This window comes from Lissotriton vulgaris, chromosome 7 (genome assembly GCF_964263255.1).
Source record: "Lissotriton vulgaris chromosome 7, aLisVul1.2, whole genome shotgun sequence".
NCBI lineage: Eukaryota > Metazoa > Chordata > Amphibia > Caudata > Salamandridae > Lissotriton > Lissotriton vulgaris.
Window position 1 is genome coordinate 1,296,242,999 of NC_141695.1, and position 23,155 is coordinate 1,296,266,153.

General features: G+C 45.3%; 1 protein-coding gene across 3 annotated transcripts in view; it reads right to left on the reverse strand.

Annotated features, from left to right (window-relative positions):
* The window catches only part of LOC147703529 (dnaJ homolog subfamily A member 4-like), a 104,326-nt gene that overhangs the window by 41,541 nt on the left and 39,630 nt on the right, over window positions 1-23,155 (reverse strand). Inside the window, exon 1 of one of the 3 annotated variants that reach the window (XM_086931899.1) lies at window positions 10,088-10,412. The exons of the other annotated variants lie outside the window; for them this stretch is intronic. The gene's annotated coding sequence lies outside the window, so the exon portion shown is untranslated. Of the gene's footprint in view, window positions 1-10,087; window positions 10,413-23,155 lie in introns of those variants that run through there. 3 annotated transcript variants of the gene reach the window in all.

Below are 23,155 nucleotides of genomic sequence, written 5' to 3' on the forward strand. Positions count from 1 at the left end.
ACCCTCAACAGAGGAAACATCCTACTCCTACTATCAACCATCAGTAGTCTGACAGACATCAGCACTAAAGATCTTGCGGCAGTGGAATTCATCCACAGTAACCACCTGTCAGACCTGGAGGTCACAAAAACAACATGGGCCAGGAACGAAACGGCGACTAGAATCATGGAATTTGAACCTCATTTTCTATCCTGGGGGATACGCCTAAAAAGATTGGAAAAAACCGGGTACCCAGATCCCCTATGCCAGGCATACAAAGAGAGACAAGCCAATAAGGCAACGAGCAAGCCACTTCAAGGAAAAACAGAAAGTGTATTAAAGGGGGCTAGAAGCCTATCAGTATCAATGATGACCTTTCAGACCAAAGGGCCGGAGCAAGACCTAACTGAGCAAGAAGATTGGAACTGGATAGCTAGGACAATTATCACAAGGGCCCCAAAGTTCTGACAAAATACCCAACAAAACACTCAACAAAATATCGCTGTAAAGCAACAACTAAGAATATGTTCTTGGAACATAAATGGCCTAGCAAACAAAACAGACGATGTCCAGCTATTTTCCTACTTCCAAAAATTTGATATAATAGCCCTACAGGAGACCTGGCTAGAACAAGCACATCATATTCAAGGCTTCAAAACATACCATCTCCCAGCAACAAGAAACGCAAAAAAACAGCCACCCAAAACGTGGCCTAACAATATACACGGCTATAAAGAGCTTTAACGAATCAAAGTATACAAACTCAAAACAGACAGGCAACAATTGCACCCTCACAATAGAACTAGAAGTGAGGGGAAAAGACCTAAACCAAAAACTAAGGCTGATGAATGTATACCTTCAGCCCCAGGAAAAAAAAAAACAGGAATGAACCACATGGTGGAAGAGATCTCCAAAACACTGACAGACAGCAACTCCCAGTCTAGTAGTAACAGGGGACTTCAATATTTTCCTAGGAGGGCCCCAAACAAGGGACACAGCGCTAGAAGAGCTGTTCCTGGCTTGGGACATTTCTCAACAAGCAATAAGCAAATGGGGCAACCAAAACCGGTTGGCAAGGGCTAGCATAAAGGATCTAGAACTCCTCAACCTGGCAGCATTAAATGGTCGCTTCCCAAACGATAGGCCCACGTCAGCTACTTTTCATAATTCAACAGCTAGCTTCAACTTAGACTACACATTTGTATCCCTGCAACTCTTTGCGCAAGTCACAGACTTCCAAATTGGCACGATGTCAGCAAGCGACCACCAGCCTCAAGAATTCGGCTTTAACTTCCAGGGGGCCGTGCTAACTAGGCCAGCGACAAACCAGGGATATTCACGGTCGGTGGCACAGAAAAGAATGAAATGCTACACGGCAAACTTGGAAGGCTTCATAATCGACGCAAAAAGCAGGTGTTAAGAGTGCATCACAAATAACTGAGTACCTAAATGCCTGGGAACAATTCACGAGGAGCCTGGGACAGGCTCACACAAGGAAACCCAAGATCCATCGTCAAAGCTGCAAAAGCCGAGAAAAGAGAATCGATCCAGCTGGTAACTGCGACAAGCCCCTAAACCAAAATAACACTTTAAATCTCCTCAAAAGCAATATATTTGCAAAATACTGCGAAAACTACATCGCGACGGACTAGACGCCGCAACACAATTGGAATTGCAAAACTTAAAAACAGAACAAAAAGAATAATCTGGCAAGAAAAAAGGAAAGCAGAGGACTACCTATGGGTGAGACTCCTACACGACGCTAAAGGCACCAACACAAGCGGAAGATTCTGGAAAACAGTCAACTCTCTCCAGAACCCCAGGACTCCAACCATTGACTCCTATGTAACCGAGGAAGTCTGGGCCAACCACCTCCAGATACACTTCAACACAGCACTACAGTTTGTAACAACCAGTCGACTGAATAAGGTTAATAAAAATCTAGCAGTATCAACAAAATCGGTCAGTACCTCACTTGACCCAACTGAAAAACAAATAATAAGCAGAATCGCCAAGGGGAAAGCGGAGGGGGGCGCCAGGCCCCAACGGGACTCCCCCAATACTGTACAAACAAAGCCCGGATTACTGGGCAGCGGCCCTATTGCCACTCTTCAGACAGTTAACAGATACTGCAACAATCCCAGCGTCATGGAAAGGCTCGATAACTGCACCAATACACAAGAAGGGCAATGTAAATGATCCCAAAAATTACAGTCTAAATAGCCCTAATTGACAACAAAGCCAAGTACTACGCTAGTCTCCTATTAGAGGAGCTCTTGGATTGGACAGAAGAAAATGCAGTAATCCCTATCACCCAGACAGGATTCCGCAACCAAATGGGCACAACATCAAATATGTTAGCCCTCTCACTCCTCATTGATGCCACAAAGGCAGCTAATCTGCCCCTGTACATAAGCTTCATCAATTTTACCTCAGCTTTTGACACCATCAACAGAAACGTACTATGGTCAAAGCTGGAGGAAAGGAACATTCCATCGGGCCTTCTCACATAGCTGATCTTACTGCATACTGATACATAGGTCAAAGTAAAGTTAGGGCCAGGGGATCTCCTGTCAAGAAAAATAAAAACCACAAAAGGCTTAAAACAATGCTGCGTGCTGGCGCCAACACTATTCAACATCTTTATGTCAGACCTTGCACAGCAGCTGGATGATACTATCTCCCATGCTCCAAGCATAGGCGGACTCACCCTATCCAATTTAATGTACGCCGATGACATTGTTCTAATCAGTAGAACACCGATAGGGCTACAACATCTGATCAGCACACCGTTTAAGTACTCTACAGAAAACAGCCTAAGCATTAACCTCTCAAAAACCAAAATAATGAGGATAAACGCAAAAACATTGTTTGCAGGGTTTCACTGGCATATGGGAGGGTCCACACTGGAAACAGAGGAGTATAGGTACCTGGGAGTAATTCTTGACAGAAAGGGCTCTTTTTTCCCCGCAAAAGGAAGCAATAAAACGGAGGGGTATTAGCATAGGGATCGCACTAAGGAGACTCAAAACAAAAGCAGTCGGACAAAGCTTTAGCCCCCTGCTTCAAGTGTTTCAGGCAAAACTAACATCGGCTTTAACCTACGGAAGCGAATGCCTCAGAGGAAGGGACGCCCGCAACTGAACAGCACAATAGCGAAGGCCATGAGAATCATTTTCCGCCTCCCCAACTATACATCACAGGCACAAATAAGGCTGGAATTTGGCCTGAGAAATCAAACACTGGAGCGAATGGGTGCCTACGCCAAAAGATGGCACAAGATCCAGAGAGGAAATGCCACAATCCTAAACCACCATCTATGGAATGAGATGGAAAAAAAGAGCAATAGTCCAGCCGCGAAATACCTCAAGCACTCAATAAATTCCCTGTGCCTACAAGAAGCCTGGAAGCACAGTGGAACTCACAACACCTTTAAACAGCTAGTGAATATATCAGTCAGATCAATGTCGCTATTCGAAGATAAAGCAAGTCTAGCAACCCGGGCCCATGGCTGGACGGTAATCCAAAGCTACACAAGCAGCCTCAGCCAAAGCTATCTAGGAGTCGGGTTCACTAGGCGGATCCAAGGAGAAGTTCCTACGCTTATGGCTGGGCCAACTTCCAGCACAAACCCATCTCCCCCCCATGGGAAAGGCCCAAAGAAACAATCAATTGCCGAGTATGTGGGAACACAAAAGAAGACATCCTGCACCCGATATGCACTTGTAAAGGCCTGGACATAGAGCGTAGATTCCATCTAAAACAGCATTTCAACCAGCTGGGTATAAGAACACGTCGGCAGGTGATAATAGCCTGCTTTGATGGAAAGAATATTCAACTAGCAAGCCATGTCGTCAAATTCTTGGAGGAGGCAGAAAAGAAACAAGTGCGACAGAGGCTCGAAACAGGATGAGGTTAACCTAAGAAGAAAGCCTCAAATGGTCACTGAAAAGGGATCAATCACACGACATGGGCAACAGACTGTCTCCTGATGGGCCTCTAACACACGATAAAATAGTAGGGGACCTAAAAAGAACTAACAGACTTCATAGAAAAAATTACGCATTGTTTACGCTTGTAAGATTTATCACAGTTTGGTTCCTATTGTGGAGCCACACAAGTTACTCAATCTCCTTTTTAATTCAACGCTCAGTCCGAAAGAAGTATAAATCTTTTTGTACAATTCAGGGGTGGGGAATTCCTATCTCCCGACGCCCGAGACATCAAGATTTCTAAGGAGGGCAAGAGGTTTTAATTTGTATTTTGTCCAAAGGACAAGTAGACAGTCTTATCTGTAATCCGATACAATGCTGTTCAACCCTGTTGGTCAAAGCCATGTTAATAAGTAGCTCTGAGCAGTTTAATGGCAGTGTAAGGGTCAATGCAAAAGCTGGGGCCTGCACTCTATTTTCCCCAGCACAGAAGAATACCATGATAAAGCAGAAATCAAAGTTGCAGCCAGCTCCAAAGGCTCGTGTGGCTCCCTGGCCCGCCCCTGTTCCTTTTATTTTCTTTCAGCATGAGACAAACATTGTGCTTCTGCAGCTCCAGAACACTCACAGCACTGGCATGTAAGAGGCTGCTTCATCTGCCTCTTGGCCCCTTGCTCTGACCTGAACTGTATGACCCCTGCGTTTTAATCTCTGCTCCACTCTTGGGCCTCATACAGCGCCAAGATCCCTGTTCATCTTCAACTCACTTTGCTTTTCCTTCCCATGCAGCTTGTGCACCCCTTCTTTGCAATTTGCCTTTCCTGTACACCTCCTATTTTGCTTTTCCTGTACACTTTGTTTCACCCGGTGCCTAAACCTGCTAATCCCACCCCACCACCCTCCACCGCCCTCTGACAGCCCTTATCCGCTCCCCATGGCCTCTCATATCTTACGTCATCCAGGGCTTACATTAAAGCTCATACATTTCTCCATCAGGCTTTCATGCAGGCCTAAGGCCACCCCATTTCTATCCTTGCACTAGGCCCTCCTCTCACTTTGTGCATGCACCAGGGGCATTTTGAACACACTGCCGTAGCAACTACAGCAGCTGTGGAGTTCTTCATGGGCCTCTTCAGTCTGTAGGTCCGCACACAAAAACCCATAATGGATTTAAAAGGGGTGGGTGACGAGGTGAGAGAGTCATAGGGTGGATAAATAGATGAATGGATGAATGAGTGAAAGGGTGGATGGATAGATGCATGGATGAATGAGTGAAAGGCTGGATGGATAGGTGCATGGATTAATGGGTGGAGTGAAATGGTGGATGGATAGATGCATGGATGAATGAGTGAAATGATGGATGTAAGGATGGATGCGTGAAAGAATGGATGGATAAGTGCAAGGGTGAATGAAGGGATGGATGGGGTGAACGTGGATGGCTGAATGAAGGGGTGGATTAATGGGTGAGAGACAATAGATGAATGGATGGATGGCTGGGTGGGTGGATGAATTAGTAGGTGGGTAGGTGGCTGGCTGGGTGGAAGGGTTGATGGATGGATGGATGGATGGGTGGATAGTGGAGTGTAAAGGTGGATGGAGGGATTAATGAAAGGGTGGATGGATATATGAGCGAAACAGAAGATGGATGAGGCGAAAGGGTGGATGGATGAGAGAAAACAAATGGAGGAAGTGAAAGGGTGGAAGGATATACGAGTGAAAAGGAGGATGGATGGATGAGTGAAAGGATGGATGGAGGGATGAGTGAAAGGGTGGATTAATATGAGCGAAAAGGAGGATGTGTGGGGTGAAAGGATGGATGAGCAAAAGGATGGATGAGTGAAAGGAAGGCAGGATGGATTAGTTTGATCGATAGGTTTGGAGATGGAAGGATATGTTTGAACAGTGGCTTCGTGAACGCCCCACTTTAGCAGCTACTGTAGAGATGGAGCTCTTGATGGGCCTCTTATGTCTGCAGCTCGATAGACAAAGGCTCATAATTAATGTGAAAGGGTGGGTGTGAGTGAAAGGATGGATGGGTAGATGTGCGGGTGAAAAGATGAGTAAGTGCAAGTGTGGCTGGCTAAATGGATGGATGAAAGAGTGACAGGGATGGTTGAGTGACGGGGATGGTGGATGGACAAAGGATGTTATAATGAAGGAAAAGGTGGATGGATGGATGGGTTACAGGGTGTATGGATTAGGGACTGAAAGGATGGATAAGTGTAAAGGATAAATGGATGGATGAGTGGAAGGATGAGTGGAAGGATGGATTGATGGATTAGTGGAAGGGTGGATGGATGAGTGAAAGGATGAATGGAAAAGTGAAAGGGATGTTGGATAGATGGATGAGCGAAAGGATGGATGGGTGGATGGCTGAAATGGTTAGGTTGGAGATGGATGGATGGGTAGGTTTGGATATGGATGACCGGATGGACTGGCGAATCAACAGATGGACGAAAATATTGGTGAAAGGCTAATAGATGAAAGAATGAATGGATGCCAATGTAAAGGTGAAATGCTAGATATCAGTGGGTGAAAGGATGAATGGATAGATGCTTATATGGAAGAGGCAAAGCAATTCTAGAGAGGATTCCAATGATTTTATTCGCTTGCTTGGTGGTATAAGACCTTTGGCTCAAAGTGGGGAATATTTTAATTTTCTGGTTACTCACTTGGCCTGCTCTATGCTCCTTTCTCTACCTGGGGATTATCAGGTAGGCGTGGTGCTGTTTGCCAGCGCGTTCTTACTAGACAGCCAGTATTTGTGCTCATAAAGGCCACATTGCCATAGAAATTTCTAGCACTGAACAAAACTACTTTGTAGAAGAGCAAAATGCTGTCACACAGAATGAATTGAGTAAAAAACAACGGTCCTTGACAAGGAGGAATAAAGATATCAATAATTATAGGTCACGATATGCACTATATTGAACAAGAAGTCCAGCCGGACTTCAAAATTTATTTGATAACTAAATAAGACAAATCAAACAGAACAACAATAAAGCAGTGGGACACAGTCCTGTATCCACAGTACTAAACATACAATACACAGTACACTTAACTGGGGATTTTCAGGCATTAGAAGGAACAGGAGCAAAAAGGTAATATTACAATCTATTTTCTTCACATATGTGGAAAACACATGATTTTAGGCACATGATAGTGAACTAGTGTTTGGACCACATATTATGTCAACGGCGTTTCGATCCAGTTAAAAATAGTGGATCATCATCAGGAGAATCAATGTTTGCCTGAATTTGAAGGCCTAGGCACAGTGGACTGGACCAATTCCAGAATCAAGGGTGGTCGGGCTTCCAGATGTGGAGCCTGGGAGGGCTGGGGGTAATGGGTCCAGGTGGGCTGGTAGTAGGGTTAGACCTATTGTGCCTCGCCATTGATACCCCAGGTCCTTGCTTACCTAGAGGGTTCCCTTGTTCTTTAGTAATAATATGTCACACAGAATGAAGCCAGCAGATAGATAGGAAGAGAAAGCATTTTAATAAAAACAAAAGGTCTTGGTTAACTTGGATTGAATTAGGGGCTCAAACGTTAAAGAAAGTAACAAGTGCACCCATGATATATGTCCTTATATTAATGCAGATTTACGTTTTTAATGAATTCACATGAATTTCCATAAGTAGGCCAGGAAACCGTAATCCTAGAAAATATTTGTGAATTGCATTTTGGCATGAGCAAAGATGAATGTGCCCCAGTGGTAATCTATTGAGTGTTCACAAGTTCACTTTTTTCTCCAACCCCATTTTTCCCAGCCCTGGAAGAAACTTTACTTCTGCCGTTGTCAGTGGTAAATTTCCAACCTTTCTCAGTATGGGAAAAGATTAGAGAAGAGCTGGCGAAAAACCCCAAAAGTCAAATCCTTCTATAGTATTAGCCTGACGTTAACCAGAGAGGCTTTTATCAGAGCTCTTCTATAATGAGATTCCTGCCATTATTTTACGGCACACTACGTGGCACCAAAGGGACAAGTGGATTTTGTTACAGGACAAGTAGATTTATGAAGCTACTTGTCCCATGGACAAGGACATATTTAATTAAATTCCACACCCCTGACAATTATATGAAGTTATTCTCATTTTAAACCTTTTTATAGCAAGTGTATTTAACTAACGTTTTCTTTTTTATTTGCTAATATCTGCAATGGTTTTAATTAACTGTGCAATAAAGATTTACTATTCATTAGAGGATTGGGATTGTAACCCAGCACAAAGATGATGTGCTACAAGGAGTCATGACAATCACAATGCACTAAAAAAAGTTAGTAGACTGAAAAGATGAAAGATAGTAAAAAGATGTACAAGCAGAAATTTACATGGGTGCAAGAGGGGAAGTGGATTTAAAAAAATAAAAATAAAAAAAGTACCCATCAAAATTCTTACCCAGAAAGGATGCCTCAAAAAACACAAGACATCAAAACATCCTATATCAAAAATACACCAACTCAAATTTCAGCGCTGATAAGTGACTCCAACAATTCTATGCTCTAAATCGGAAGTTGGTGCATTTTCTTGCTATTAAAACACCTTAAGATGTTTTCATTGAGGTGGATGGCTGTGCAGTTTCTTAGACATGAAAATAACTATCTCGACAATATCGGAAACAGAAATATATGAGATAGATATATATATATACACACACACATATACATATATATATATATACACACACACTTTAAGGTACGTAGATTCAAGCAGATTACATCTATACCTACATATTTGCACTTACCTTCTTGATATTTTAGTCCTCAATATTTTAGACTAACTATTACGTCCACATGATATTTGTTTCCGATATTCTGTCAATAATCCCATGATCTCATCTCAATTTAAGAAAGGTTACTGACAACAGTCCCCATAAGAAGAACCAAACCAGATTCCCTTAAATGATTTGGACAGTTCAGCATAGCAGCTGCTAATTATGTTGATATTATTAATGTATTGTAATTGCATTTAAATAGCGCTTACTACCCCCGATGAGGCGTATAAGCGCTTTTTCGGCGAGTAGCGCGCTACCCCGGAACCCATAAGGATTAGTGTTGAATTTGTATAGTGAAATATGAAAATAATTTGAGTGGTGGATAGGTTAGTCAGTTATTTGATTTGCGAGGTCGGACACTATTTACAGTCAAGCAACTATTTCCCTTTCAGCTCCTGAATGAGCTTATTCTATAGCTCCCGCTGAACAGGTGTAACACTTACTGGCAAATTATATACTCGGACTACAAAACGGACAAGAAGCTGAAATCGGTTCAAATTGTGTTCAGCGTCCTTTCCTCAGGCGTTTCTCAAGAACAGATTAAATTCTGGAAAGATCCAAATTTCGCCCTTCCAATAAAGTACTGCAGACCAAAAAACAAGGTTCAGTCAAATCTCATCTCTGCTTTAAACATATCTGCTTGGGTTTTGTAAATTACTGTGACATCAATAACCGGATGGTCATATTATTAAGCCGATATAGATATATATATATATATAGCGTAAACTCGACCAGAAGAGAAGGCGCGCTTTACATGACCGAGTTACATGTTTTATATATGTACCGGGTTAAGTGATTTGCCCAGAATCACGGGATGTTAAGCCGAGGCTACACTCTAGATCGCCAGTTACAAAGTCGCCAGCTCGGGCCTTAACGTCACATGGTCTCGCCCCGAGTCACAAACTCCCAAGATTTTCAAACGCGAGATTATCACATGGCTGAAAATCCGTTGCCCACTATCATGACAACGTTATCTTATTGTTTTCTACTACCTCTCTTACGCCGTGTACTTGGTCTATAAAATGTACTGTCTAAACTTTGTTAATGTTCAGACATATTTTAATGAATTTTGAAGATAAAATACGGAAGAAAATCATAATTGAACAAATAAGTAATGAAATAAATAACGTAAGAGGGGGTAGAAAGGTTACAGAGTCAATTGGGACAACTTCGAATATTACTTTCATTAAATCGTTATCACAAAAGAGAGCAAACTTACTGTTTAACGCTCGCTAGAGTACAAATCTAAGAGCCAGGAGATCATAATACCCTAATCAGTCTCTTGCTCTACCCTTACACGTTACTACTTGTAATCACTATGCTGGAGACCTGTTGATGACCGACAAAGGACAATTACACTCTTACTCCAACAGGGATATTAAACTGGAGAGGCTAGTTCATACCTTGTTCTGACTTTTTTGAACTGACAGTGACCTTCTGCCGCACCCTTTCAGAATGTTCTTAATAAGTTCTCCCTTGGCACAGGGAGACGATGCCTCGCCGGGTAAAAGCTAGGAATGTTTCGGGTAGGCTACAGTTCGCCTCCTCTCCTTGACTCGCCCTCTGCGCTCGCTCTGTCTGACAGCACCAACTGCCTCTAGGAAACCCCTTTATATTCCGGCAGCGAGAAGATTCTGGACCCGTGACGTCACGCACCCAGAATATTCTCACAGCGACGACACAATCCTTCCAGAAACCTCTGGCAAACCAGAGTACCCGACCGGTGTCGGTTGTCAAGGCAACAGTTCCTAGCGTGGGGGTGGGGTCTGGAGATTGCGATTGTTCCCAAGATGGCGGCTTAGGGTGCTTCTCGCAAGCTTCCGAAAGCTTCGTGGCCATCTTTGAAAGGTACGTATGTTTACCTTCCGACAAACGTTACCGTTGGCTTAAATTAATAAACAAAAATACATTTGATTGATTTTTCAAAAATGGCATACATCTTGACGCAATCGATATAACCTTGATAATCTTAAAAATTGCTCGTGTTCATATACATGTTCGTGCCCGAATAAAGATGTGCTGTGCCTACAACGTGTTTCACGTTCAAAATTTTAAAAAGTCGCTAACTTTGACTAGAAGACGATTATGTGACAGCACTGCTTAGCTGTGGCCTAACGGGCAGAGCTGCCAACTTTGGAGCGGGGAACCAGCTTTTTGTCTGTCGGCTCAACACCTGTGAATTTGGGCAAATGTAAACTCCCTGTGCCTACCAAAAAATGAATGTGTAATTAAACTGGTGAACATGTAAAGCGCTCCAATACCTTTGGGCAGTGCTTAATTTGTAAAAACTATTAAGTCCAGGTGCTCAAATTTTTGTTGGAGGTCACACCCACTTCCCCGATTCCACCCTCTCCCTGTACTGGCTCCACCCACTTCCTCTATTGGCTCCAACCACATCCTCAACTGGAGTAGAAACGAAATTGAGGTGCTAACCAATCCTGAAAGATATTTTCAGAAGCAGTGTTACAACAGAATAATCTAAAATAATATAGCACCTCTTTAAATCCTCTCTGTCTGCATCTCACACACCACACAACGTTGCCCACTGTAATAATGTGCCTCTTCTGAATCTGTCCTGTTTTGTGCATGGATTTAATTTTGCATCGCAGCACAGAATAGAACTGTGCACCGTATAGTATCCATAATGCAGTCCCTTGGCTGTATAATATGCATGGAGGAGGGCATCAGGTTTACATTACATGAACACATCCTTAACCCAGTCATTCTCCCCATGGGAAAATTCAGTGATGCAGAGAAAAAATAGAACAGAAGCCCACAAGCAGCACTATCCCACCCCATTCCTTGTCATATTGAGAATAACCAAATCCCCTCTCCAGGCCAGGGGTACAGTAATTGAGGTATCATTGTACAAAATCCCAATTAAAGAAATCAAATCCATGTCAATTCCCAACTTTTCCATATCTAGACAACAGTTGTTTTGAGGCACAGAATCGAAAGCCTGGGCAAGCTCATGGAATGCTACATAAAGATGTAGATTTTGCTTCTCTTCTCGTTTGGTACAGAATCCCTGTCAAAAGCCAGCTTGATTAAACTTAAGATCTCCATTTTCAACAATCTGTTTGTGGACCTTGCCCAAGAGCCACAAGTAATACATTTGAACACATATCATGAGGATTTTTGGCAGTGCTTAATTTGTAAAAAAATAAGTGCAGGTGCTGAAATGTTTTGCCAAGAAGGCCTCAGCTCACTTCTTCCTCCGGTGAGCCCCACTTTCAACACTCTCAGTGCCTCAGGCTCTATCTTCTAACCTTGATCTGTTATCTGTCCCCTAAGTCTTTGCTCTAAGAGTCTGTTCTCTCACCTCTCTAATTGTTTCCGATCATCTTTGTCACACCTTGTGTGTTACCTTATTCCCTGTATTTCTGATTTGCCTTCTATTTATTCTAGCCCTTTTCCTCTTTACTTTTATCTATGCTCTGCTCTCTCTCCCCTCGATCTTGGCTTATAGTGTAGTTCCTATATTCCCAATAGGCTCTGCACACTGGAATAACATAAACGATAGCTTAGAGGTAAGTTTTATAGTTAAGGTTTTCCTTACATTTACTGGGATGAGTATTGCATCCGGTTGATCTTGTTGGAGACTTGTGTCTTCCGTCAAAAGTTGAGCTGCTAGTCTAGCTCTATCCCTTTCGTCGTCACTCTCTGTCATTTTGCTGACAGAAAGTTTGCAGAACAAGTTTCAAGGAAACAAAGATTAGGTGCACAATATTTTGGAACAGTGTATCCTTCAACGTTGACTAAACCAAAAACTAATACATAGGAATCTCTTCCTACTCAGTTTTGGCGGATTTTAACCTTTTACCCACTCCAGACGTCTATTGGAGTTTTTACGGGAAAAGGGGTCTGTGTGAAAAGCTTAACTGAGTTACTCTAGTATCTAGCGTTAAATTATCGCCTTACCAAACGTTGGGCGCCATGTAGTGTAGTTCCTATATTCCCAATAGGCTCTGCGCATTGGAATAACATAAACGATAGGTTAGACGTAGGACTGAGGTCGACTAGGTCTCTATTGAATATTTTAGACTTAATTGTGTGTGCCAGCTAGCTCAGAGGTCACTAGAAACTGTCTTGAGTAAACAAGAAGGCGTTTAGCTTTCCTGAATAGACAAGAAGGGATTAGCTTCTGACAACCATATCACATGACAACTTTGTTCCCCCTGCAATAAGGAATATATCTCTAGAGTCGCGGAAACAATAGATAGCTATTTTACTCAGTCAATCGTGCATGCTTCGTTTCACCAGAAATGCAGAGAAATAGAGAGACGGGCGTTTTCAATAAAAGGGTTATTTATTGAGCAGTCTTCTTTCTCATGCAAGAGAAATGAATTGCCACAATTGCAATACCTGTCATAAAGTAAAGTGAGTACAGTAAAAGGAGTATTATGAAATAATACTGTAAAAGCATTTATATGGTTTCTAAGCCATGTGATACTTAAAATGGATAAAATACATACAATGATAAAATAATGACTAAGCGTACTCAACTGGTGTTTCTAAGATACGCCTACCCCAGTGTACCTAACCTAAGCCCAGTACGTGGGAAGGAGTAGATGAGTTACCGTTTTTTTCCAAGAAACTGAATCAAGAATTCTCTATGGGTCTAATCAGCTCCGTACCTTAGGTATAGAATGAAGGAGGTCTTGTATCTCTCTCTCAGAACTCGATCTCCCAAAAACCTGCGAGAGTGACTGGAAAATACTGGAGCTGGATTTCTCGGCAGGAGAAAAGACAGCGTCTTTCTCAGTGCGTCAGCAGGGAGGGTCAGCTTCCTTCGGCACTCACATCAGTAGGGCGTCGGGCAAGTAGATAGCCGCTTCTGCTCCAAACCACGTGTCTTGCTTAAGGCAGATGCTGGTATATTTATACCTGGAAGGTGCAGCGTTTGACGTAAGGTTGGACATAAGACATCACTAAGAACTGGCAGTTCTTTCAGGACTCTCAGGAGTTCTAGGACAAATCAAAACAGAAGCAGGGGAAATTCCCGGGCTGCTGGAGGCTTGGTTTGTTTAAGAACGCATTGTACTTTCTAGAAGTCTATAGGAGTAGCCTTGCCTGTATTTGGACTGCATTGGCTATGACTTAATATGGATATGATTCTTATGCCTTTATAAGGATATGATTTATTATAACCACACAAGGGCATAAATCGGGAATATCTAATTAGGGTCCTAGATACATTCACAACAGGCTCTTTACTATCACTCTTCTAGCAGTGTTTAGCTGTGTCTCAGTTTTATCATTTGTCTGATTTTTTTTCATCTGTCCTGTCCTCTACATCCTTTCATTCTATCTTCTCTCTTCTTAATGCTCTCTTCTTGAAATAATGGCTGCTTTCTCTTTGTATCTGATTTACTCTCCTTTTCTTCTACTTAGCTCCGTCTATTCTCTCTCCTCTCCTGTTGTTTCTTTCTCCTCATTACTCCTGCTCTCTCTCTCATCTATAACACTGCTGCTGACTGTGACCTCTGTCATCAGCCTGTACATTGTCCCTGCTATTTTGAACTCTGCGTTTTCTTGTAGTCTTTCCTAAAGAAGAGGAAGATGACATGTGTTTTACTTTCTTACCTATACCGTGTGCAAAAACAAAATGTACACCAAATGAAAATGCTTTTTTGCATGTATTAATCAGTGCAATATAACTGGGTTATTTGCAGAACAGGTAGCTGCTCGAGCACAGCTGGTGATGTCACTGCTAGTGCTGCCTGTAATTAGTAGGTCCAGGGATGGGGACGGCATCGGCATCCACTGCTCAGCTTGCTGTGACCCTGCCTGCTACAGCACAGGCATTGTCCCCAGCTGTAATGCTGCCAATGCCAGTAAGTATAGCTGTGGTGCCTACTGGACTCACCCACGCTCAGCAATTACCATGCTGGGGTGCAGCGCACAGATTCTACAGGTGACGCCATGGCACACAAAAGTTGTGTTGGGCCACAGCTGCATCAAGCACATTGAGGATAGCAGCCATGCACTGCTGCAGGATATTCTACACTGGCTACACAGCAAGTGGAAAGTTCACACTTGCTTTCGTTTATTCTTCTTCAAGAGCTCTCACTCCCAAGTTCCAAATGCGCTCTCGCAGCTTCCTTGCCTCAACTCCGCCATGAGCCAGCCCCCAACTACAGTTATCCAATGGGAGGCATAGGATCAGGCAGTGGCAGGGTGCAGCAGACTCGGGGAATAGAATGCAAGACATAGTTTGTAGATGACCTCTTGGATTTGTGATCGGCATGATGACATCATCACTAACATGGTGATACACAATCATGCCTGCCTGGACAGGCCTATGCAGGCCTGTCTATGAACATTTACCAGCCTATCACCATGCAATGTATGTTATTCTTTTTATTTAGAATTTGAACAATTAACATTGAGGCCACCACCTGCAGGGTCAGAAATTGTAGCCCCAGCCCTGTGAAAGAAGTGCCGGTGCTGAGCACCTGAAAGTACCTGCTCAAATGAAGCACTATTTTTGGGTCCTTATGCGTCCAGGTGACCTGTTTTCTTTTCTACATGAAATAGACTAATCTAGTGTCAATATGTTACTGTATTCCATCACCTGATATTTAGGAAAGGTAAGATATGCCCCTAAAGAGTTCTAGTAGTATTATACAAGCCACCGTTCTGGCAAAAAAAAAAAAAGTTGGGGTGATGGCCTATTGCGAATCAAGCATCGTGAACAATAAAGACAGATACTCCCCATTTTTCATCCTGAAGCTTTAAAAGGCCTGAAGGAACATCCTAGACCTTAAAACCTTGTGAAACTCAAAGTAGCCCAGAGTACTGCAAACCTATGTCACTGTGGCAAAGTCAGACCTTAATTTTAACTCGATACTCAATGCTATTGAAAAACGCAGTGCTCTTCCCAAGGCTGTCATGTACTCCCTAAAGGCCCTCATAGCCAAAATTCCTCACTCTACTTATAAATTGACCGACATCAGTACTTCACGGACAAAATAAGCACCAACAAGTCTCATCGTCAGCAGCACATAAAACTCACACTGACAAACAATAACACAGTTTTACCTCACAGTATTCCCTCAAATCACTTCTAGAAAGAAAATCTAGATTATTTCTTCAAACATTAAATAGTAATGTTAATAGCTCCTATAATATTATTTGTGAGTAAATGTGCTCTTTTTTGTTTTTTTGCAGTTTGATTTAGTGCTGGAACGCTTTACATGAGCACCAGTTATATTACTCAAAGACACATTCATTTTGTTAGGCACAGGGAGATAACGTGATTTGCACAGAATCACAGGATGGTGAGCCACCACCCAGACTCGGTTCCCCAGTTCCAAAATAGGCAGCGCTGGCTGTTATGCCACATCCTCCCCCCTAATCTGGGGGAGAGCCTGGGGAGGGACGTCCAGTGGCAAGAGTGCCTTGCACATGTTGGGAAGACCCACAAACTTGCAATTTTGCTGGCATTCTTGAAGGTATATTTAAACGTTGATTTATACTTATCGAGGGGAAAGTATATTGTTTTCACAAGGATGCATTGCAGTGGAAATAATCCCAAACTTCGTGAGGTGTAGGAGAAGGGGATTGTCTACCAAAAAATCAACATCCACTGAAAGAAAAAAAAAGTTATGTGTGAGCCCCATTTTCATATATGTTAACAAATGTGTAACTGTGCACCATGCTCATTGACAAATGTGTGTGTATTCCTGGAAAGCTACTGTAATGATAATCAATGCTTTGAATGGGCTGGTACCTACAAGAATTTTCAAGTGACTCAGCAAACGTCTAATATGTTTAATGGCAGAGTACCAGCACTTCTCTGTAGCAAGAAGGTACTCTGAAATAGTAACTACCCACACTTTTCCATTTCACACATCTGTCATACTGGCCCTGGAGTGCTTTCGGGTATTTTGTCCAATTGCAAATTATGTGTCATCTATCCTGAACTAAGTGTAAAACGAATGGAGCAGATGTACGATTTACATGTGAGCATTACATAGATCACAATTTGTTTACTAAAAAAGGAATAATGCTGTTGGTTCAAATGTGTTTTTTAAACAGTGCAAGATTTAATAGTGACATTGCTGTTAGGGCAATACGCAGCTGCCTTCTTTGAAAAATGTTCTATAAATCTATTTGCTCCTCGTATGTCTTGCAGGACTGTGTATTCGTTCTTTCCTCTGGTAATAAAAGTTAATGAAACATTTGTGTGCAAGTCATTTTTTACCCATTTGTAGACTGATGTGGTTAATTCAGTTTACATTTCTTTTTCTACGTCAGACTGAAACTTACATTTTGCTATTTACGTTAGATCTCCTTGCAGTTGCACTCAGCAGGGCTTCTGTCATGAACTGTGCCCGGCAGTATACAGATGTCTCTTTCACTGCACCATTTAAAACCAATTTGTTTTCTTTTCAGGGAAAGTAAGATTTCCATTTCTTAATTGCCGTTTGTTGGAACTTGGGATAGCCTGGCCTAGGGCAAGACATACTTTTCAGAGGCACAGTGTTAAGGTTGCAGACCACCCAACAGTAAAACCACGCAATAGCACACAAAAATAACGCTACACCAAAATGTGGAAAAATAAGCACTGCTTTATAAAAATAATATACTCTTTGTTTTTGCTCACAAGTATTCACAATTGGAATTTACAACTTTGATCAGGAGAAGTTAATAACACTCTCCTAGCTGTGGAAGAATTACACTTCAAAACATTCAGTTTTCATCAGTTCAAAAATGCTTACTTTTGGGATTGTGAACTTATCTTAATAAGATTACTCTCAGCAGTACTACTTTGCATAAATGATCAAAACAACATTACGTTTCATTACTTTACCCTGCCAATTTCACTGGCTATGACTTTACTACAGGGTTAAGAACTTTCCCTCCCTTATTTGCACCTTAATACACCAATTAAATGCACACCCAGAGTGGAATGCAGGAATTTCACAGGTTCACTGTATTCATCAACAATTGCTATAAGTGCCTGAAGGGAGTTCCCCTATGGGCGAGTACTGTCAGCGCTCTTCTGACAATAGTTTATGTTTCCTAGACCTGTAAAAATGAGGTTGGGGTTATGAAGCTACTTTCCCCTCACCTACTATGACACAGCTCAGGAATTAAGATGACAAGAAGTCAGGGCACCTTGCTAGACGCTAGATCTTGTGAATCTTTATCATTAACCACAAGGGCACAGCACCTTCCTTTCTCACCCCCACTCTCCTTACTGTCTCAGTGGCAGTTCTGCCACAGTCCTCCTCTTTTGTCTGACAGTCGGCCTCCAAGGGTTCTGCCCAGCTTCCCTGACTAGCTTCTTAGCTTGGGCTGGCGCTGGGGAAGTCGATACCACAAATGTGGGGGCTTGCCTGGTTGTCTCCCCTTCCCTACTGCTCAGCGCGGTTCTTCTGTGTTGCGCTGCTGCAGGGACAAGGGGGGTAACGGATGCGAGGAAGCGCCAAAGCCTGCTTCCTCGCCGATCGTTTCCTCGGCGGTCTGGGCGTCTCTCACGCACTCCGGTTCCTTCGCGCAGATGCAGGGGAGTAGTGTGCCGGCTGGGAGTCGGGGCTGATCACCTGACGCTAGAAGCGTCCTCCGCGAAGGCCTGCTCACTTCACACTTCGCCTCGCAAGTTGGAGCATGCGCGGAACTGACGCCGGTAGCGTCTCCTGCAGGGGCCTGCTCGCTTTATAATTCGCCTCACAAAAATGAAGAACAAGGCAGCGCGGGCGCGAGGGACCAGTGTTCCCGCTTGGCGCCGCGCTGTCTCCGCTTCCACTCCCACAGTCTTTCCCCTCACCTGGCTCCAGGGGCAACGCTGATTAGAGCGGAACGCTCGCTTGACAGGGCCACAAAGGCTCCGTAGCCACTCGCCTTTCCCTCAAAGCCTCGGGGAAAACACCGGGCTTAACGCTGGACTAGAGCTGTCTTCTCCACAACGCTGGTAAATGAAGCACTGCCAGGGGGAAATCAGGGAAGTCCTTAAGCAAGAGTGTCCCAACAGGGGTCAATGGGGCTCAAGTGAAGAGGGGGGCTTCCACCTCAGATAGAACAATCTCTTCAGTAGAAGAAGGTGGTTGGGAGGGATTGGTCAGGGGTAGAAGGGGGAACGTCTCCCTGTAGTGGCTGTCTGTCACAGGGACAAACTAACTGCTCCCAGTGCGTCCCCCTCCTTTCACCACTGCCTCACTGTCCACTCTCTGGTCAACACAAAATGGCTTCCCAACCTCTGCCCTTATATAGGCACCCCCACAGAGTCCAGTAGGGTCCAGAAGGTTCTGGAAGGCCTAAGGTTATCCTATGGGGCTGTCTAGGATGTGGCAGTTGGAAACAGTTAGGGCCCTCCATTTTGTGAATTACAGGAGTTTCCTGTCAGAACAGGCCTCTGGGCCTGAGGTAAAAAACTATGAGGGACAAGAGAACACCTATCCCCTTGGCCAACACCTATAAAACAGTCAGTGGACAAAAATTATCAAGGGTATGAGGGGCAAAAAGGGGACAAAATAAATAATAAATAGGAGGGACTACGTCAGAAAGCCAGACAGGTCTAACACGCGTCCCCCCCAGCTGAAAGTGGGGAGAACTACCCAACCCCTTGGGAGTCCTCATCACTAAGGCGGAAATGCCTGGAGAGACCATCTGCATTGGCGTGGTCCACTCCAGGCCGATGTTCCACCCGGAAGTCCATTCCCTGTAGGGAGATGGACCATCTCAACAGCTTGGGATTTTCCCCCTTCATTTGCATCAGCCAACGAAGGGGTCGGTGGTCAGTCTGAACCAGGAAGTGCGAGTCAAAGAGGTATGGCCGCAGCTTCTTCAGAGCCCACACCACCGCAAAAGCTTCCCTCTCAATGACACTCCACTTCTGTTCCCGGGGAAGCAGTCTCCTGGATAAGAAGACTACAGGTTGATCCAGGCCCTCTTCATTTAGTTGCGATAACACTGCCCCAATGCCATGTTCTGATGCATCTGTTTGGACAATGAACTCCTTGGAGAAGTCTGGGGCCTTCAGGACCGGTGCCGCACACATCGCCTGCTTCAATTTCTCGAAAGCTTGCTGACAAGCTCCCGTCCAAACTACCCGTCGAGGTTGTTTCTTGGAGGTGAGCTCTGTGAGGGGCGCTACAATAGTGCCATACCCCTTCACAAAGCGACGGTAGTAGCCTGTGAGGCCCAGGAAAGCTCGGACCTCAGTCTGTGTCTTGGGGGGTTCCCAGGCCATGATTGCCTCAATCTTCGCCTGCAGGGGCTGCACAGTCCCCCTACCCACCAAGTGTCCAAGGTACACAACCGACCCCTGCCCAATCTGGCATTTGCTGGCCTTGATTGTCAATCCAGCTTGTCTCAGGGCCTGGAGAACTGCTTGCAAATGCTGCAAATGGTCCTCCCAACTGCTACTGAAGACAGCAATGTCATCCAGGTAAGCAGCAGAGAAACTCTCCATTCCAGAGAGGACCTGGTTCACCAGCCGCTGAAATGTGGCAAGGGCGTTCTTGAGCCCAAAGGGCATCACACAGAACTGGAAGTGTCCCTCAGGCGTGGAGAAGGCTTACCTTTCCTTTGCTCCATCTGTCAAGGAGATCTGCCAGTACCCTGAAGTGAGGTCAAAGGTACTCAGATATTGGGCAGCTCCTAGCCGGTCAATCAATTCATCCGCCCTAGGGATCGGATGAGCATCCGTCTTAGTCACTGAGTTCAGTCCTCGGTAATCCACACAGAACCTCAGTTCAGGTGTGGTGCCTGGTGGTGCGGCTTTTGGCACGAGCACCACCGGACTGAACCAAGGGCTGTTGGAAGGTTCAATAACTCCCAGCTCTAGCATCTTGGCAACCTCTCCATGGATGCTAGCCTTCACCTTGTCGGACAGCCGGTAGGTCTTTGACTTCATTGGTGGGCTGTCCCCTGTGTCCACGTCATGGGTACACAGGTGAGTCCTTCCCGGGACAAGGGAGAACAACGAAGAGTACTGCTCCAGGATCTGGCGGCAGTCCTCCCGTTGCTCAGGAGTTAGAGTAGGAGAGAGAATCACTCCCTCCACTGACCCATCCTTCTCTTGAGACGAAAATAGATCTGGAAGAGGTTCGCTTTCCGCTTCCTCTTCCCCGTCAGTCACCATCATCAACATGACTTCGGGCCTCTCATGGTGGGGCTTGAGACGGTTGGCATGCAGCACCCGTAGGGGCTGTCGAGGGGTCTTAAGGTCCACCAGGTATGTGGCCTTACCCTTCTTCTCCAACACTTCAAAGGGGCCTGTCCAGCGATCCTGGAGGGCGCTAAGCTCTCCAGGCTCCATCACCCACACTTTCTGGCCAGGCTCCAATTCCACCTGGTGAGCATTGTGGTCATACCACTCCTTCATGACTGCCTGGCTGGCCTCCAAGTTGTCAGAAGCTTGCTTCCACAACTTCGCCATTTGGCTCCTGAAGGCCAGCATATAGCTCACCACATCCTGGGGGGTTTCCTGGGAGACTTCTCCCAGCCATCCTTCACCAGGCTGAGAGGACCGAGTACAGGGTGCCCATACAGAAGCTCAAAGGGGCTGAAGCCCACTCCCTTCTGGGGCACTTCCCTGTAGGAAAAGAGCAAACAGGGTAGGAGGACGTCCCATTTCCTCCGCAGGCTTTCGGGCAGACTTCTGATCATGCCCTTCAAGGTCTTATTAAACCTCTCAACCAGTCCATTCGACTGGGGGTGATAAGGAGTTGTGAACCGGTAGGTCACTCCACACTCCTTCCACATTGCCCGCATGTAAGCTGACATGAAGTTGGTCCCCCTGTCAGACACAACTTCCTTGGGAAATCCCACTCGGGTAAAGATTCCCATTAGGGCTCTTGCCACTACAGGTGCAGTGACTGTCCTCAGAGGTATTACCTCTAGGTACCGCCTGGCATGATCCACCAGAACCAGGATAAACCTGTGACCAGCTGTTGTTGGTGGATCCAAAGGCCCTACAATGTCGATGCCCACCCTCTCAAAGGGTGTGCTAACGACTGGAAGTGGTTACAGGGGAGCCTTTAGCTGCACCCCTGTTTTCCCACTGGCCTGGCAGGTTACACATGTCCGACAGTAAGTGTTGGATGCCACTTTCATCTGAGGCCAGTAAAAGTGGAGTACAAGCCGTGCAAAGGTCTTGTCCTGGCCTAAGTGTTCTGCCAGGGGTATGGCATGAGCCAATTCCAAAAGAAAGGCTCGGTACTGTTGCGGGACTACCAAGGCCCTTGATGAACCAGGCAAGGGTACCTTGGGTTCACTGTAGAGGAGTCCATCCTCCCAGTAAATATGGTAGTGTCCCGTAACATCACCTGCTGCTTGGGCTTCAGCCTGTCGCCTCAGTCCCTCAAGGGTGGGGCACTCCCTCTGCCCCTTACAGAATTCCTCTCTGGTAGGACCTCCCTCCACATGCCACTCAGCAGGGATGGGTAAATCCTCCAGAGAGTCTACTTCCCCCTCCACGGACTCCTGGCTCACCACCGCAGGTGGCCGATCTGTCACATGGGGTGTGGAAGCCGGAGCAGGCTCTCTCTGTCTCCGGGTCTGTCCCTTCTTAGCAGCGGGTTGGGCCATTGTTCCAGGCTCCAACCGAGGCGAACTCCCTCTCCGGGCAGTCGCAGACCGTGTGCTTGCACAGGCCCAGTCAGGTGTACCCAGCATCGCAGAATGCGTCCGGTATTCCACCTCTCTCCAAGTGTTGTGTTCCATGTCATTCCCCAACAGACAATCGACTGGCACGGCAGGGCTTACGGCAACTCGAAGTGAACCTGCAACCCCCTCCCACTCAAAGGGAACCTCAGCCACTGGATAGTGGCCCATTCTGCCGTCAGCCATCGCGGCGGGTGGAGTACATTAGGAACAACCTGCTCTGGAGACACCAGTTGACTTTTCACCATAGTCATACTGGCTCCTGTATCTCTCAGAGCCTCCCCTCTCTGGCCATTGATGGTGACCCATTGCCCATACTTTGTAGTATTTGGGGGCACCTGGATCTTTGGAACCATCTCCCGGTCTCCCAGGGACACTAAGGTGACACCCGTCCACTCACCCCCCTTATCTAAGGGCAACTCCTCCCCGAGCGCTACACTAGCTACTCCCGGTGACTTTCCTCCTGTTGGAGGGGGTGGTCTCTTTGGGCATCTGACATCCCCCTTATAATGTCCAACACCACCACATTCAAAACAGTGAAGAACCCTTGGCTGCTGGCTTTGGTCAGGATTAGGGTTTCTGGGCGGGTTTGCCCTAGGGGTGAAACCTGCTCCCTTCCCTTGGAAGTTATTTTGGGGACCTTTAGAGAACTCTTTCTTTTTCTCTCCTCCCTCCTTCTTCTGGGGGGCGCCTTGTCCGGCTTTTTGAGAATCCCCTCCAGTCCCCTTGGAGGACACCCGGGTACTTGCCCAGATGTCCGCCTCCTCTGCAAGCTTCCGGGGATTGGTCAGCTTGCTGTCCACCAGGTGTTGGCGCAGCTCGGGAAAACATTTCTCGAGGAGGTGTTCTCTCAA